General features: G+C 40.5%; 1 long non-coding RNA gene across 2 annotated transcripts in view; it reads right to left on the bottom strand.

Moving 5' to 3' along the window:
- Positions 1 to 16557, bottom strand: part of LOC137774583 (uncharacterized) — a 288787-nt gene that overhangs the window by 47844 nt on the left and 224386 nt on the right. For both annotated transcript variants that reach the window (XR_011075902.1, XR_011075903.1), the window contains exon 3: positions 7745 to 7828. This is a non-coding gene — a long non-coding RNA (uncharacterized lncRNA). The remainder of the gene's footprint in view (positions 1 to 7744; positions 7829 to 16557) is intronic.

Raw genomic sequence — 16557 nt, 5'->3', positions numbered from 1 at the left:
AAAATCAATCTCGAAAGTCTAGAGTGCTCATGAAGGCCTTTTCCCTTCCCCATAAACACATTTATTTAAATGCCCTACCTATCTTCCATGATAATACAAGAACTTTCACCAAGTGTTGACACCTAATTTATCAGGGAATTTTTCCATCATTAAGAAAATGGCCCTCTACAGCCATCTTTAACCGCCAGCAACTAGGGAAATTTGATTTATGAATCAAAGCTAAAGAAGTTGTGAACTATAAATCAATGGTTTGACCTCTGCTAGTCCAGAAACCCAGAGAAATGTTTGTTGACTAAACTAGGAAATGCTCACTTTTATTCATTGATACCAAAAAAAAAATTCGCCACTAATACAACTGCTCTTCGTTTAAGCTCCTGAGATTTGTAAGTTGCCAGGATAGTTAACCAGCATGTTTGAACATCATTATTTGAAAAAGAAAGGAAAGCTTTTCTGAAACCATTCTTAGTAGTGTCCCATGTTTTAAAAAGAATTTAACTCAGTTAGTATTTTCCATATATCTCTTACCCAGTCTTTTGTATTAATCTTTCCAATTTAAACTTAACTTACTTATTTTGGGAGCCTCTTCAGGGATGTACACCATATATAAGAAAACAAATAAAGGTTTATACATATTTGTGATGGGTAATTTTGTTTACAAGAATTTTACTTTTATAGAAACATCAGTTCAAACATTTGTTGCTATTTCAGATTTGAAAATTTTGCATAATCAATCTGAAATTGTAAAAAGTGAGAGGAAGTTTAGTATCCTCTTCATTTCTCCAAAGTCATGTATGGATAGACCTAGTCTAGTGGAAATAGACTTAGAATTCTAGCTTAAGTTAGCAACATAAGAAGAAGACACAGATCCTTATACAGCCTACATGATGGTGGAGGTGAAATAGTTAAAAGAATGGGCACTGAATCGCTGGGATTTGGGTGAGATGGAGAGATTTAATGACTTTACAATGGCAGTATCCTGACATCTATATCTCTGCCAGTGGGTGATTCATTTTCATCTCAGATCCCAAATAGAAAGTTACTCTTCCCACCAAAGAAGGCAGGATAAAACTCCTCAAGGACCAGACCCCAGAGACAGTCTACATACAAAACACAATAGGTCAGAATTCTGACCCCCAGGTATGAGAAAGTAGAGTGCATCATCAAGCAAATGTTCAGCAAGCCAATGCCTGGGTGATAAAATCCCAATGAAAATAATATTGCATCCACTATAAGAGGGAAATGAAACTTCCCTAGCAATACCAGGAAAAGATACCGTTCTGAGCAAAGAAAAGAGCCTATGTGAAGACTCCCAAGTCAGCAGAGGTAGGATTCAAATTGATCACCCTGATGAATTAGGATGTCAATTTCCTCCACAGAGTCTAAAGACTGTGATATTTTCATCTGTGCATCCTTCATGATACTTACAAATATCTATAGGAGGTATTCAATATGCACATAATTTTTTCAGTTGGATGCTGTTATCAATTATCTTTTTCCAAGCAATTCGTTTTTTTTTTTTAACATCTTCATTGGAGTATAATTGCTTTACAATGGTGTGTTCGTTTCTGCTTTATAACAAAGTGAGTCAGCTATACATATATATATATCCCCATATCTCTTCCCTCTTGTGTCTCCCTCCCTCCCACCCTCCCCTATCCCACCCCTCTAGGTGGTCACAAAGCACCGAGCTGATCTCCCTGTGCTTTGTGGCTGCTTCCCACTAGCTATCGATTTCACATTTGGTAGTGCACACATGTCCATGCCTTCTCTCACTTCGCCCCAGCTTACCCTTACCCTTCCCCGTGTCCTCAAGTCCTTTCTCTAGTAGGTCTTTATTCCCATCCTGCCCCTAGGTTCTTCATAACCTTTTTTTTTTTTCATAGATTCCATTTATATGTGTTAGCATATGTATTTATTTTTCTCTTTCTGACTTACTTCACTCTGTATGACAGACTCTAGGTCCATCCACCTCACTACAAATAACTCATTTTCGTTTCTTTTCATGGCTGAGTAATATTCCACTGTTTATAGGTGCCACATCTTCTTTATCCATTCATCTGTCGATGGACACTTAGGTTCCAAGCAATTCTTTTAGTTATTAAGTTTCAATATAGTCTAGGATTTTCTTGTCAGCTTGGTCTCCAGAGAAAAAATGGATTTCAGGTATGGCCTGTCAGGTGTGGAGGTATCAATGCCCTGGCTAATCTGGATCAACTTTAGTAGAATGAGCCTATGGATATTTCCACTCTCAATTTTATTATTGGTTCATTTAACTAATAACTGCTGCTCTTCTTACAAATGCTAATATACCATATACTGTTTATTGATAAAGGAAAAATGATAAATTTTAATTGTCCATTTGTTTCTCTCCAGGAATCATTAGTAATAATTTTACTGTATATTGACATGCTATTAAGACTTAACAAGAAAAAATAAGTGGCCTTCACTGTTGTAAACCTGGACAGTCTCTTGCTTCATTTACCTTTTCCAGTTCATAGACTGTGGCACCACCATAAAAGCATGTAAGAAGTTGGCCATGTGTGCGTGTGTGTGTACACACATAAGCACAATCTTTTCTATATAACTGAAAATATCATTCTACACTGACAAGTGAAAATTACACAAAAAGAACATTTTTATTTAGAACTATGAAGCAGTTACATTAGTTGTAATTTTTGACATGATGTGGAATCAAATCAATGAGTTGGAGGCTTGCTGGGTCCCTGAGAATTGTATGAAATATGATAGTTCATAAATAATGCATGAATCAAAAAATCTGGGTATTTGAAAGCAAATAAACTCAGGACCCACAGAGCCCACTCTGAAAATTCAATCTCTGTACGTGTAGAATTCAGCCTGTCACTTGCAGCTGGCAAAGAAAGAGTCAGAGCATTCCACTAATAATCTTTTTCACTTTGGGTTTCCCAAAGAGGCTATTAATTGAGGTAAACATAAGTTGTGATATCAAAACCTCTTCTAAGGAAGCGTGCCCTTTTCTTGGATGAATGCCAGTGTGTCTGTTGAAGGAATGATTAATTATGTGGATTTTTTCATTACTGTAGTCTAATACTGCTACTACCTGCTTTGGCTTTGAACTTTTCATGAAGGAACTGACACAAAGTTATTAGAAGTTTTTCTCAGAAGTTAAAAATTTATCCTATAAATGAAGAAATAGGCAAGTGCCTAAATTCAATACTAATCAAAAATGCTGAGACTTTAGAAGCTGATTTTTATGTGACTTGCATGAATCCATCCATCAGGAGTACATGAAGAAATGGCCAGGTTTTGAGTTTCAAAGATCCACAAGATATTTATTTTTAGAGCAATGAGACCATCTGTAACCTTTGAAACTGTTATAAACCAGATAGGGGGCTCTAGAATTTCTATAAAGGAAGGTCTCAGGCACCAGTCTGTTGGTATAGAACGCTAGAAATTCTTTTGATGATACATGGCATAGCAAGCATATTCGTTTTCCTTGGATTTGCATATTGATTCAGTGTGGATTGGAAGAGGCAAAGACTGAGACTATGAGAAAGTCAAAATTCCTCTCCCCTTGGCATCCCCATTAAGCATCCTGGTTCATTTTCTATAATGCGAGGTGCAAACTTGACCAGTGCATCACACTTTATATCTGAGCCTCAGAGACGGCAGGCCTTCACATTAAGGCATAAGCCACGTCCACCACATCAGATGAAGGGCAGTGAGGAGTCAAGAGCAAGGTTGCTAGTGCGCGGCCATCTGGTTTGAATCATGACTCCAGCATTTATGAGCTGTGTGACATTGGGCCAGTTAATTGACCTTATTGTCACTCAATTTTCTCATGTGTAATATGAGGGAGATTTACAGTATTTTCCTTACTGGATCTTTGCGAAGACTGAGTGAATGCCTGATAAATAATAAGCACACATAGATGTTAGCTAGTATTTTCAAACATGATGGGAGGGAGTCTAAGGCTGAGGTTTCAAGTTCCCAACAGAACAAAACCCAAGGGGTCCAGGATGGTGTAATGTGAGAAGCATTTTGTCTTGATGTAATGGTTCTTCATGTTAATCATTCCAAAGAAAGAAAATAAATAGCCACTAAGGAATCCCCAAAAAACAGAGGCTAAAATCCAATGCCCATTATACATGGTGAGCAGACAAAATGAAATACATCTTGTCTAATCTTATAAACCTAATATACAATGGAAATTATTCACATAAGTTTGAATATTTAAGAGCAACGGAATCGATGGTTTCTGATTTATTTTTGTGACACGTACACTCACGAATAGGTAAGTGATCTGTGCATTTGAAATCGCCAGCGAATATAACAGCATTTGATAAAAACTGGGTAGATCCATTGAGAGACACATACTGAGCAAAGAGACATGGAGGGCCTAAGAAAATATTACATCTGTGACTATGGCAGTGAGAAGAGACAGAGGCAAGATAGATGGAAGTAAAGCCAGAAACTGCAGCTATGACCAGATGCCTCAGGCCATTTGGATGAGGTTCCTTTGGGGGAGGGTAACAAGATTCATAGATAGGAAAAGCACAGAACAGGATAGCAGAGGACAGAGGCCAAGCAATCTTGACTAGTTTGGGGAGGAGCCACATCAGGAAAATCTGAGTTTCTAAGATACATATTCAGATTTTGGTGGTTCCCAGAGGAGTGTTAGCTCCCACGTGAGAAACACAGCAGGAAAAGATATGCCCCAGGCACTTTGTTATAAAGCAGAAACTAACACACCATTGTAAAGCAATTATACTCCAATAAAGATGTTTAAAAAAAAGATATGCCGCAAGGTATTTGAGAGTCTTCCCGCAGGGGCAATTGCCTATTCTTTCACACAGTGGCACATGAATTCCCAAACAACAGGTAAAACAACCCTCATGGGTTAACAACTAGAAATAGCTTTTAATCTCACTTGTAGCACCTGGAAACAATTCTCAAAATTTGTATACTCTCAAACATCATGCTTTTGTTTCTCCTAAATTATACTTCTGGCTGTTCTTCTTTTAGCAAACATGTGAGCCTAAGTTTCCCCTGATTTTGATTTCAGTCTTACATTATTTTACATGTTCCTCAAAACTGGTAAGGAAAATGGGTACTTGTTGCTTTTAGAGTTCCAGCAATTTCCCACAGCTAAACCTTCTCAAGTATGATTGAATCACAATATACCAGATAAACTGACTCAGTCCTCACGATTCCCAAATGCTCTCTGTGTAGTAAAATCTATTTTTACCAATTGAGCAGTATTATCGCTGTTATTTATTGAGACCTGTCTACACAGAGCTATAAAACTGAATGAAGATGTCAAAGTTCTGCCTCATGGTTTCATAATCTGCTCATAAAAGGTAAACGATTTAGCTAAGTAAAAACCTTAATGTACCTACTTAGGGTCATTCTGATCTTCTCTTGGGTCTTGCAGATAAGCAAAATTAGACAGTATCTAGCTGTTTCAGGGAATATTTGTTCTGTTATTTATAGCACTCTAATCCAAATACGTCAGTTCTTAGTTCTCTTAGCCCCAAGGAAAACCAAAAACAGAAGTTACCCAATAAGTCATTTTCTTTATAAGAAAAATGGAAATGCATAAGTCAACAATCACAGGGCACAAGGCTGCCTAGTCACATTCATGAAAATGCATGGGAAGCAGGGTCCTGCTTGGAAATCCACACTATTCGCACTAACACAGGTGCACACTCAACTTGACCTCCACTTCTAACAATAATATATGCAGATATTGGCTGTGGTGGGAACAGGCAGATATTCCTTAGAGTCACTCTGGGACAGAGGTGCTTTGGGCAAGGATGACGTCAGAAACAAAAATTCAGGTCCAACACAGAACACACGGAACCAGTTTCCAGCAACACAGAGATTGACTTGACAGGAAATACTTGGAGGAAACAGAAACCACAAGAGAAAAGACAGAGGCCCAAGAAGAAGGCAAATATAAATCAGCAGAAGTATGAAGTTTTTCCATTAACTAAGTGCTTTCACATACATGAATCTCATTTTATCCTTATAATGTATTATAAGTGGTAAGCAATCAGGTTTTTGAGGTATCACCCCCAATGGTATTTAAGCATAAAAGTTTTAATTTTCCAACCTCCGCTTTCAACCATGTTTATTGTCCCAACTTATCAGTCAATATTATCTTGGGAAGACCCCACTTCTTTAAGATTTTATCCTTTAGAGCAGCTTTAGGTTTACAGGAAATTGCACAGAAAGAACAGAGAGTTCCCCTATCCCCCTATCCCCCAACAAAGTTTCTTCCACTGTTAACATCTTGCGTTAATATGGTACATTTGTTACAATTAGACCCGCTGTTTATTCATTTATTTATATGGCCTTCTCTCATCTTTGTCTTTACTTTTTATTTGTCAGAGTCTTTCCCCCTAGAGGTTAATGGCTGTTCACAAGACCCCCAAAAAACTTCAGTTAAGAGGGTGGGCTCTAGAACAAGGCTGCCTGGGTTTGTATTCCAGCTCTGCCTCTTTCTACCATATGACCTTGGTCAAGTTATCTAAACTCTCTTTGCCTTGAGTATAATAATACTACCTATCTTATAGAATTGTTGTAACAAATGAGTACATGTAAAAGACTCAGAACAGTGCCTGGCACATGGTAAACTCAATAAGCACTGGAATTATTATTATTACTATTATACTATGCCTATTACTCTCACACTCCTATTTCTCAAGCTCTCTCCCTGCCAACCTGACCTCAATCTCAAGCATCATGCTCCTAATGACAGAGCAAGAAAAAAGCTCACAAATGGCAAAGGCCCAGAATCCGGGTCAGAATGGACCTGAGACTTTTAGTCAAGCTTGGACTTAAGAGATCTGGGAGGCTGTTGGGAGGAAGTCCAGGAGGAGCCATGAGCACCTGGCCATGCAGGGCAGCCCTCCTGTGCTCACATACACATGGTAGGGCAGAGCTGTCATTAGCCCTGTCCCACCCCACACCTGACCCAATACCATTGCCCTGTCCTCAAAATTTGCTGGCAATGTGGGATTCTCTGAAAACAAAAGCATTAGGGGTAAGTGGGGTCTTCTGGAGGCCTGGTCTGACTGAGGCTCTCTCAGCAGCCCTCTACAGTGTCCAAAATCCAAGACTTGAAGGCAAGAAGGGGGCACTGCTAAGGCACCAACAGAAGGATCATTGGCAAGACAGGTGCCCTCTCTTCACACTCCATCTGAGGACATCAGAACTGTCCTGCTCAAACCACGTGGTGCCTGGGATCGATCAGCCTCACAATCATCTACTGTGTAAGTGTGGGCAGTGAGGGATGGCAAAGTAGTAGATCAAGGTAAATAGGAAACAAGATCGGCCATTTGTTAATAAATTTTGAAGTTGGGTAATAGGTACACTGAGATTTGTTTCACTCTTTTCTCCACTTTTTTGCATGCTTAAAAATGTGCGTAATAAAAAAGCAAAAAATAAAATAAAGCCAAAGCTTTTTTTCTAATAGATCATTAAGAATCGAAGGGGAGATTTCTTATATTTTATCTGAATTCCTGATGGCCAGCACAGTCCCCCACAGAAAGTGGTAACCAGTCTACAGACATTGATTGAATGAATGTTGGAATGTTAAAGAGCAGATACAGAATCAATAAACAGAGAAACCGAGGGACAGAAATGAAGACAAGTGTGCGCAGATGCACTTGCGCACGCGCGCGCGCGCGCGCGCGCGCACACACACACACACACACACAAGGACTAGGGATAAAGAGCGATGAAAAACACAGGTCCTGACCTCATGCTGCTGCTACAGGTCTTTGTCCCTTGTTCCCATCAACCATTTGTCTGTGGGAGAAGGAGGCTTGGATCAGAGCAGGATCTGTGGGGAGAAGGAAGCAGTTACATGAACATGCTCCAGGAGTGAAATCACCTAGTTAGGCTTCTGCTTACAAGGTTCAAAAAAGAAGATCGGCATTCAGATCTGGCCCAGCTCCCAGTACTATATTCTGTTCATTAGACTTTCCTTCCTCTACTGAACGTTGATCAAGCCCTTCCATTCATCCGCTCCAGCATCACTTCAGGCCTTATTTGGAGAGGAGATGCCTAACTCAGGGACAGGACAACAGGCTGGCCAACGAGTCTCCAGAATGGACTCGGATTCCAATATTGTGAGAGAAAGTGTGTTTAACTAAGGGCTTGTCTGAAAGAGCTGCTACGAGAGTTTACTCATTTAACATTGCTGAAGGTCTTTAAACACAAGGGGAATTTAAGTACAGAGCCTGGTCTTTACCAACGCAAGTGAATTACAGGTTTATGATTTGCTTGTTTGTTTTGGTGTGCTTTGGGAACAGGGTTGCTCTTGACGCCTAATTTATATCTCTGCTCTTTTATACTGGAGAAGACAATAATAAAACACCTTTCTCCATAAAAGTTCATGTAAAATCAAAGGAACAGCTCCACAGCAAGGGGATTAGTTTCCAGGTGAAAATATACCTGAGAGGCCTCAGATGTGAGCAATATTGAAAGCAAAAAATTGGATAAGGATTACCCAGAGGAAGATGGGAGGCTACCTTTATCTTGCAAATAAATATCAAGTATCTCTGATTTGGGGGCATTGTAGAAGGATAGCGAAAATTGTATTTAAAACATACACTACAAATAAGAGTACCAAACAATTGAATTGGGAGATTGGGATTGACATTTATACACTAATATGTATAAAATAGATAACTAATAAGAACCTGCTGTATAAAAAATAAATTAATTAAATTAAATTTAAAAAAAGAAAGAGTACCGAACAATACTTTTGACAAAATATGTAGAAAAAGAGACAAAGAATGAGAGTGACAGCCACTATTTTAAATATCTGGCTATGTGTCAGGCTCTGTCTGCTAAGTGTTTGCATGCATCTCATTTAATCCTCAGGAGAGCTCTATGAGGTGATATGTTATTACGTCTCTGTTACCACTGAAAACGTTTCTTTGGCATCTGTCCTAAGATAGCACATAGTAGGTGGCAGAGCTGGAATTCAAGCCCAGACCATAGGACTCCAAAGTCCATGTTTTTAACCACTCTATAACCCAGGCTCTTGTGCTCTAGGGTACATTAATCAGGAGACTAGAGAGTGAAAAATCATCTTAAAAGGAAAGCTCTAATAGCATCAAGAGAGGAGAAAGAGGGACTAGGATTCCCAGGAGGGGTTGGGGAGAGTGGGGACAAAACTTCTGGGCTGACTAAGAGAGCCAGGCTGCTGCCAGCATAGCAAGCTCAACCAGGACCCAAGGAAGGGTGTGCCTTGAAGGAAGGGCCAAAGCCAAGACTGGGCCAGGGCTGTAGTGAGGAAGTGGGATGGGGCCAAGAAAAAGACCCTAAGACTTATGGGAAATTGTGCCAGGTGTTAATGAAGACCAGACAGTATTTTAAATGCTAAAAATCCACTCAGTCTTCCATATTCAATATACAACCACATTTGTGATTTACCTTCAACTTCAGAGAGTTCAGTTCGACAGACTTTACTGATTGCCTCTGTATGAAAAGCACTGTCCTAGGCATAAGAGAGTTCTATAAATTTAACAACAAGAACAAAAAATGGCACTTCCAAACTGGATGGGAAAACAGAAACATGTATAAAATAACTTCAGCGCAAGACAAAATGTGATGCGTGATATAACAGACATTCAAAGTATTGTGTAAGTTTGGAATAGTGGGGCATAAAGCCCACTGGGAGAATCTGGGGTGGTGGTGACTTAGGCTGAGACATAAAGCATATGTCGGCTTCAGCAGGCATAAGCACGAGAAGGCATTCTATAGTAAAGGGAAGAGTGTGAGCAATGGGTTAGCATCAGTTGACTGAAGGCCACATTTGGAAAATGGTGAGTAGATGGCTGTGACTGAAGACAGGTGTATAAAGGCATATTCTCAGAATTGAACATGAGAAAAAGAGAAAGATCAAATTGTGCAGGGCTTTAAACGTCAGGCTGAGGAGTTTGGGGAACTCAATCAACAGTGAGCTTTCCATTAAGCTGAATTGAAGGTAGCAACAAAACTCAAATGACTCTGAAATGCTAAATTCTTAGAGACACAGTTACTGGGCAGAGGTCAGCCCTGAGCCTCTGATGTCACTATGAGGTCTGAGGATGAGTCTTCCTGAGCATCCACACTGCCCCTCAGATCTGATCAGCTCCTCCTCCACTGCTTCTTTACGGACCTGACAGCGGGTGGACCCATGGCTGAACCCACGTTCCACTCTTCATAGGTGGAGTGCGACTCTGAATGCCCTACTGAAGGAGGTGCAGACTGAATGTCTGACCATCCCTGTAGTACCCTTAGATTTGGGCTTACCCAGTCCTGGACATATCCAAGCCAGCCCAGTGCCACCCAGACTTTCTCAATTAAGACCCTTCTTCCAGGAATGAAACCATTTTCTTAACGTTCACTGCTCCCCTCCTATGAATTTCCTCTCCTAGACCATGAGTACCTCCATTTTTCCTCTTTCCTTCTATGTATCTAATTAAGTCGTATCTGCTTTGCCTCCCAGAATGCTATGGTTTCTACTTCTTGGCACACATGTCACTCAGTACCAGCAAGATTTTTCTGGTGTTTGCATCTTGGCGAGAAAGTTAGAAATGTCCTTGAGAGTGGTAGCAAGAAGAAACTCCTGAAGTATACAGTAATGCGATAGAGTTTAGAACCCTGAGATATCCTTGTCAGGTTCCAAGAGTGAGAGAACCTGGGTGCCATAGAGGGGATACCACAGGAGGTAGAGTGTACGTGGCCTAGACACTGGACAGGAAGTCAGTAAGATTCAGCCAGTTCTCAGATCTCTGTGAGTTCCCTGTCCCTAAGGTCAGAACATGAGGGATAGAAAGCTGTATGCCAAGAGGACTGATCAGCTACAACCCCCAGGAGGCCACAGAAAGTAGTCAAAAGATCTGAGACAGAACGTAGTTTGTTGGGGTCACAGAGAGGAAGTGTCAGGAGAGGCAACCTCAGAGATGCTTGGCAACCACTCACATGGATCACACAGACCTGGAGAGCAAACCTGAGAAGAACATCAAGCCAGAACCTACTCCTCCAGTGCCTCTCACAGTGCCTGTCATATAATAACCTCTCAATAAGTAACTGCCGCATAAATTAATGGTGTCCTTGGGCTTCTATTGTGTAAACTCCTTCCCTAAGGATCACATCAGGTTTGTGCCCCTGATTTTTCCTCTCCCCACCTCCGATGCCATTTAAATACCCCAGAGAGAAAGGGAAAGGGAAAGGTTCATATGAAGAGAGGAGAATGGGGATCATCTCCCAGCTGGAATACTGGAGCATGGGGTGAAACTTGAGTTAAATTGTGGCCAAAGTCTCAGATTTAAAGGGTGGAGAATTAGACCATTACTTGAGGGGACCTTGAGTGTCAGAGTCTTTACATCAAAACCAAGCAAGTTTCTGATTGGCAATAACAGTAATACAGTTTTCTTAGCAGGTGGGTTACCCAGAAGTCTTTAGAACCTCCTCATTCTGGTTCTGGTTCTCCAAGTACCACTAACCAGTGGACACCTGCAGCCTGAAAACTTACCATGTCATCATTCCACCTGTATTAGTCTCCTAAGGCTGATGTTACAAATTACCACAAACTTGGTGGCTTAAAACAATAGGAATTTACTCTCCTATAGTTCTGGAGACCAGATGTCCAAAATCAAGATTTCAGCAGGGCCATGCTTCCTCTGAAGGCCCTAGGGAAGAATCCTTCCTTTTCTCTTCCAGCCTCTGGTGGCTCCTGGCGTGCCTTGACTTGTGGCAACATAACTCCCATCTTTACCTCCATCTTTACATGACCTTCTTCTCATGTGTGTCTTTGTCTCCTCTCCTCTAGTCATTGGATTTAGGGCCCACCCTAAGTCCAGGATAATTTCCTCTCAAGATCTTTAACTAGTTACATCTATAATGGTCATATTTTCAAATAAAGTCACTTTCTGAGGTTTTGAGTTGACATGAATCCTGGGGGAACATGATTGAAAGTACTATATCACCTAACTGTACCTCTCATTGCAACTGTGGATAAAATTTGAATTTGTCCACCAACCAGTTTCTTTGGGGACCAATCTACATTTTTTCTGGCTAACTGAATGACTGGTATCTTGTCAGTTCAGGCTTATAACAGAATACCATAGACTGGGAAGCTGGAGGTCTGAGATCAGGGTGCCAGCATGGTTAGGTGCTGGTAAGGACTCTCTCATGGCCTGGAGACAGCTGGTAGCATTGTAGCCTCATGGTGGGGAGGGCAAGAGAGCTCCCTGGCATCTCTTTTGTAAGGACACTAATCCTATTCATGAGGGCTCCACCCTCATGACCTAACCACCTCCCCAAATCCCCATCTCCTAATACCATTGTACTGAGGGTTAAGATTTCAACATATGAATTTATGGGTAATATGAACATTCAGTCCATAACAATTGGTCAAAAAAGAAAATAAAAAATCTAATAAGTATAAACCACTGTGTGGGAACTTTCACAGTGCCATCTTTTTCTCATCATCTATCTTTAATAAGACTTGATAAGAAAAATGAAGTCACTCAGGGGAGGCTGTATGAGGACATAAAGGCCTTGAAATCCTTCAGCCCCTGGGCAGGCCCTAGCTTCTTCGCCAGGCAATCCTGAACCAGATAGCTAGAGCTTGTTGGGAATAAGATTATTTCTTCAAAAGACCTTCTCCACTTAGGTGAGAAAGGTCTTTAGCACACTCCACAAGCAAACTTTATTCTCCACTTGGGTGTACAGAAAACTTCAGAGTCCACTCATAGTCAAGGAAAAGCCTAATGTCATTAGAAGAGATTCATGTTCAACTCTTCAGTTTGTTGTTTGACATAACACTATCCAAAACGTTTTCTCTGTCCCTTTTATTATTGTCATAAAAATATTATTTTAACAAAGCTTTTTACCCCACAGGTATAAAATGTAAGGCCAAAAAAATAAATTTGATTTTATAAAAATTAAAGATTTTTGTTCAACAAAAAATGTCATGGACCAAGTTAACAGAGATTTGACAAATTTGGAAAAGACATTTGCAATGTCTGCAATTGACAAGAGATTCCTGCACTCAACAAGGAAAAGACAGGAGCTCCAATACAGAATAGGCAAAAAGAACATTCAGTTTATAGAAGATGAAACATAAAAAGTCCACATACAAAGAGAAACATTTGTTAAAAACATATTAATTTAAAAATGTAGGGAATTCCCTGGTGGTCCAGTGGTTAGGACTCCGCATTTTCACTGCCAAGGGCCCGGGTTCAATCCCTGGTCAGGGAAATAAGATCCCACAAGACGTGCGGCCAAAAAAAAAAAAAAAAAAAAACTGTTAAAAAATGTAACTTAAAGCTATAATGGGATATCACTTTAGAGCCATTGGACCGGCAAAAAGTAGAGAGCTAGATAATGCCAAGCTGGCAGAGACACCAGGACGGGATGTAGGAGCCCTCATCACTGCTGGTGGGAAGGAAGACTGCAAAGCCATTCTGGAGAGGAAGGGGCTGCAGTTAGTTAAGTTAAACATACAGTTTTGCACATATGCCTTACTAAGCCCACACATCCATAAGGGGATGAGTACCAGGATGCTTGTCACAGCACCACTGTGGAGTGGGGCATCAAAGGCATTCTGGTGTCCAACGCCAAGCAGTGAGCACATGAAATGCAGTGGATGAGCCACGTGGAGGACTAGCACACAAAATAACTCATATCTTACAAAATATAGAAGCAAAAGGATCACAGAAAACATGAACATGGTTGTATATTGAAGAGTGGGTAGGGACATAGGAAGAGGAAATGGGGATAAAAAAGAATAAACAACATTAAAAGCTCCTTGTTCTCATAAAAGGATCTAATATAGAGAATATAGGGAATTAGGAATTTTTCACAATGAAGCATTTTGAAAATCTGATCAGAAAGGGCAGTGAGATGGAAGGAAAAAGAGCAGTCTCGTTCCTTTTAACTCCATCACTTTCAAATTATTGACCGTAACACAAATCAAGTCAGGACCAGTAAGCACTGACATCCTTGATGTTTCTGAAAATCAAAGTTAAGGAGCCATTTTTTCCCATTTGCTCATTTATTCTACCATTATGAAGTGTCTATTATGTGTGAGGCACTGTTCCAGGTGCTATGGGGGATGCTACTTTTCAGGCCCCAACTCTGTGGAGCTTGTACATTGATGAAGAAATTCAAAAGCTGCCTGAACCCCTCTTCTACTGCAACACCCTGAAACTTGTGCCCAAAGCAGAAATCTGAGGAGAAAACTATGTGAAGAGTTCTCCTTCTCCCTACTTCTCCCCAGCACAGCTCAGTATTTCATGTCTCCTAAGAGGCTCTCAGAAATATTCTGAGAATCTCCTGACTTCTTAAACATAGCAGAATTTTCTCTCCCATGGTGTTGGGAGAACATGTGCTGAGATACAAGAGAAGAAGGAAACCACCCAACCAGCCCTTCTCTCTCCCCTTTTCCAAACTCATCTTATGAAAAAGATAGTTTAGAAAACAGGTGCATACCAGAATCGAGCAGGAGTGAAGAGTGTTTCCCTCCTTTCTGGGTCACAGGGAGCTCCTGAGTGTGGAGGAGAATTATGAAAGAGGAAAGGAGGTAGGACCGGGGGGTATGCCCCCCACCTCAAGGGCTGCCAGATCTGTGGATCAACTTTTGCCTATTTAAGAGTCTATGAAACTTCTAACTCAGGAAAGAAAATTCGATTTAGACTTAAATCTTCTCAGTCAGTCCTACTCAGTCAGCCCGACTTAATGGAGTTCATTATCTGTTGTTCAGTTCTACGTAGGATTCCTTTTCCCTTCGAGAAACAGAAATTGAGTGTAGTAATTAGAATTGAGAACTGAGTTAAGAAACGTAGATGAATGCTTAGAGTGAAATATTTTATTGTGCTGGTCAGTGGTACATGAATTATTCAAGATGTAAAAATGAATATCGTTTATCAGCTAGCCCAAAAAAGCACATGTAAGATTAATTTTAGGAATGGGTATTTTAGGCCAAATTCAAAACTCTTCCTAATTCCCTCAGTAGAAATTGAGTTTTCTGTAAGAATCTTATCCTTGATAAATTATGTTCTGTGTTTCTCTCTAGATTTATATTATATATATTTTTATATATTGTATATATATATTTATATATATGTAATTATATATATTTTTGTAATCTTCAGTGGAAACTGAAGGACATAGATGAAGTTCCCTCTCTTCTTCTAGTTTTAAGTCCTGACTTGGGAAGAAAAAGGTAGCAATTGGAAATGAAGAACTAACCTTGAAATAGGGTCAAAGATGAGGATTTGGTTTTCTGGACCTGGTACATGAGAATGAGGGTCTCAAGATCAGATTCTTGGATCACCGCTACACTGAGAGGGTGGGGGGGGGGCGGGAAGAGCCACAGAGAAAGAGCCCCAGGAGATGTGCAATTATTAGAAAAGTATATCATCTCAGGTGTCAAGTAATTTCAAAGTACAGGAAGTCAAAGGCTCGGAGAGGCATCAGGGAATGAAAAATAAGAAAATTACACTGGGAACTTCCCTGGTGGCGCAGTGGGTAAGAATCCGCCTTCCAACGCTGGGGACCCGGGTTCAATCCCCGGTCTGGGAAGATCCCACATGCCGTGGCGCAACTAAGCCCGTGCACCACAACTACTGAGCCTGCGCTCTAGAGCCCGTGAGCCACAACTACTGAGCCCACACTCCACAACTACTGAAGCCTGCACGCCTAGAGCCCGTGCTCCGCAACAAGAGAAGCCACTGCAATGAGAAACCCGTGCACCACGACGAAGAGTAGCCCCCACTCGCCACAACTAGAGAAAGCCCGCGCACAGCAATGAAGACCCAATGCAAGCAAAAGGAAAGGAAAGGAAGGAAGGACGAAAGGAAGAAAATTACACTGAATTCAGTAGCTTGGAGGTCACTTTAAGAGCGTGGCTTCTGTAAGAGTAAGTCGTGAGGGCTAAAGGGATGAAGGGTAAAGTGCAGAGTAAGAAGCTGATCATTCATGACTGTTAATACTGTCATCCCTCAGAAGTGAAGGGATAATGACGATCATAATAGTAAACACCACTTAACTGGGCACTTGCTATATGCCAATAACTGGGCTGAGTGTTTGATACTTATTGTATACGTATTTTTTTCTTTTTTTTAATTGAGGTGTAGTTAATGTACAATATTGCATAAATTTCATGTGTGCAACATAGCGATTCACAATTTTTAAAGGTTATACTCCATTTATAGTTATTATAAAATATTAGTTATATTCCCTGAGTTATACAATATATCCTTGTAGCTTACTTTACACCTGGTAGTTTGTACCTCTTAATCCCTACCCTTATATTGCCTCTCCCCGCTTCTCCCCACTGGTAACCACTAGTTTGTTCTCTACATCTGTGAGACTGTTTCTCTTTTGTTATATTCACCAGTTTGTTGTAGTTTTTAGATTCCACATATAAGTGATATCATACAGTATTTGTCTTTCTCTGTCTGACTTACTTCACTTAACGTAATGCCCTCCAAGTCCATCCATGCTGTTGCAAGTGGCAAATTTTCATTCTTTTTTATGGCTGAGTAGTATTCCATTGTGTGTGTGTGT

The sequence above is a fragment of the Eschrichtius robustus genome, chromosome 13 (assembly GCF_028021215.1).
Source record: "Eschrichtius robustus isolate mEscRob2 chromosome 13, mEscRob2.pri, whole genome shotgun sequence".
Taxonomy (NCBI): Eukaryota; Metazoa; Chordata; class Mammalia; order Artiodactyla; family Eschrichtiidae; genus Eschrichtius; species Eschrichtius robustus.
The sequence above is the reverse complement of the archived record's forward strand: the minus strand, read 5'-3'. Positions and strand labels throughout refer to the sequence as shown.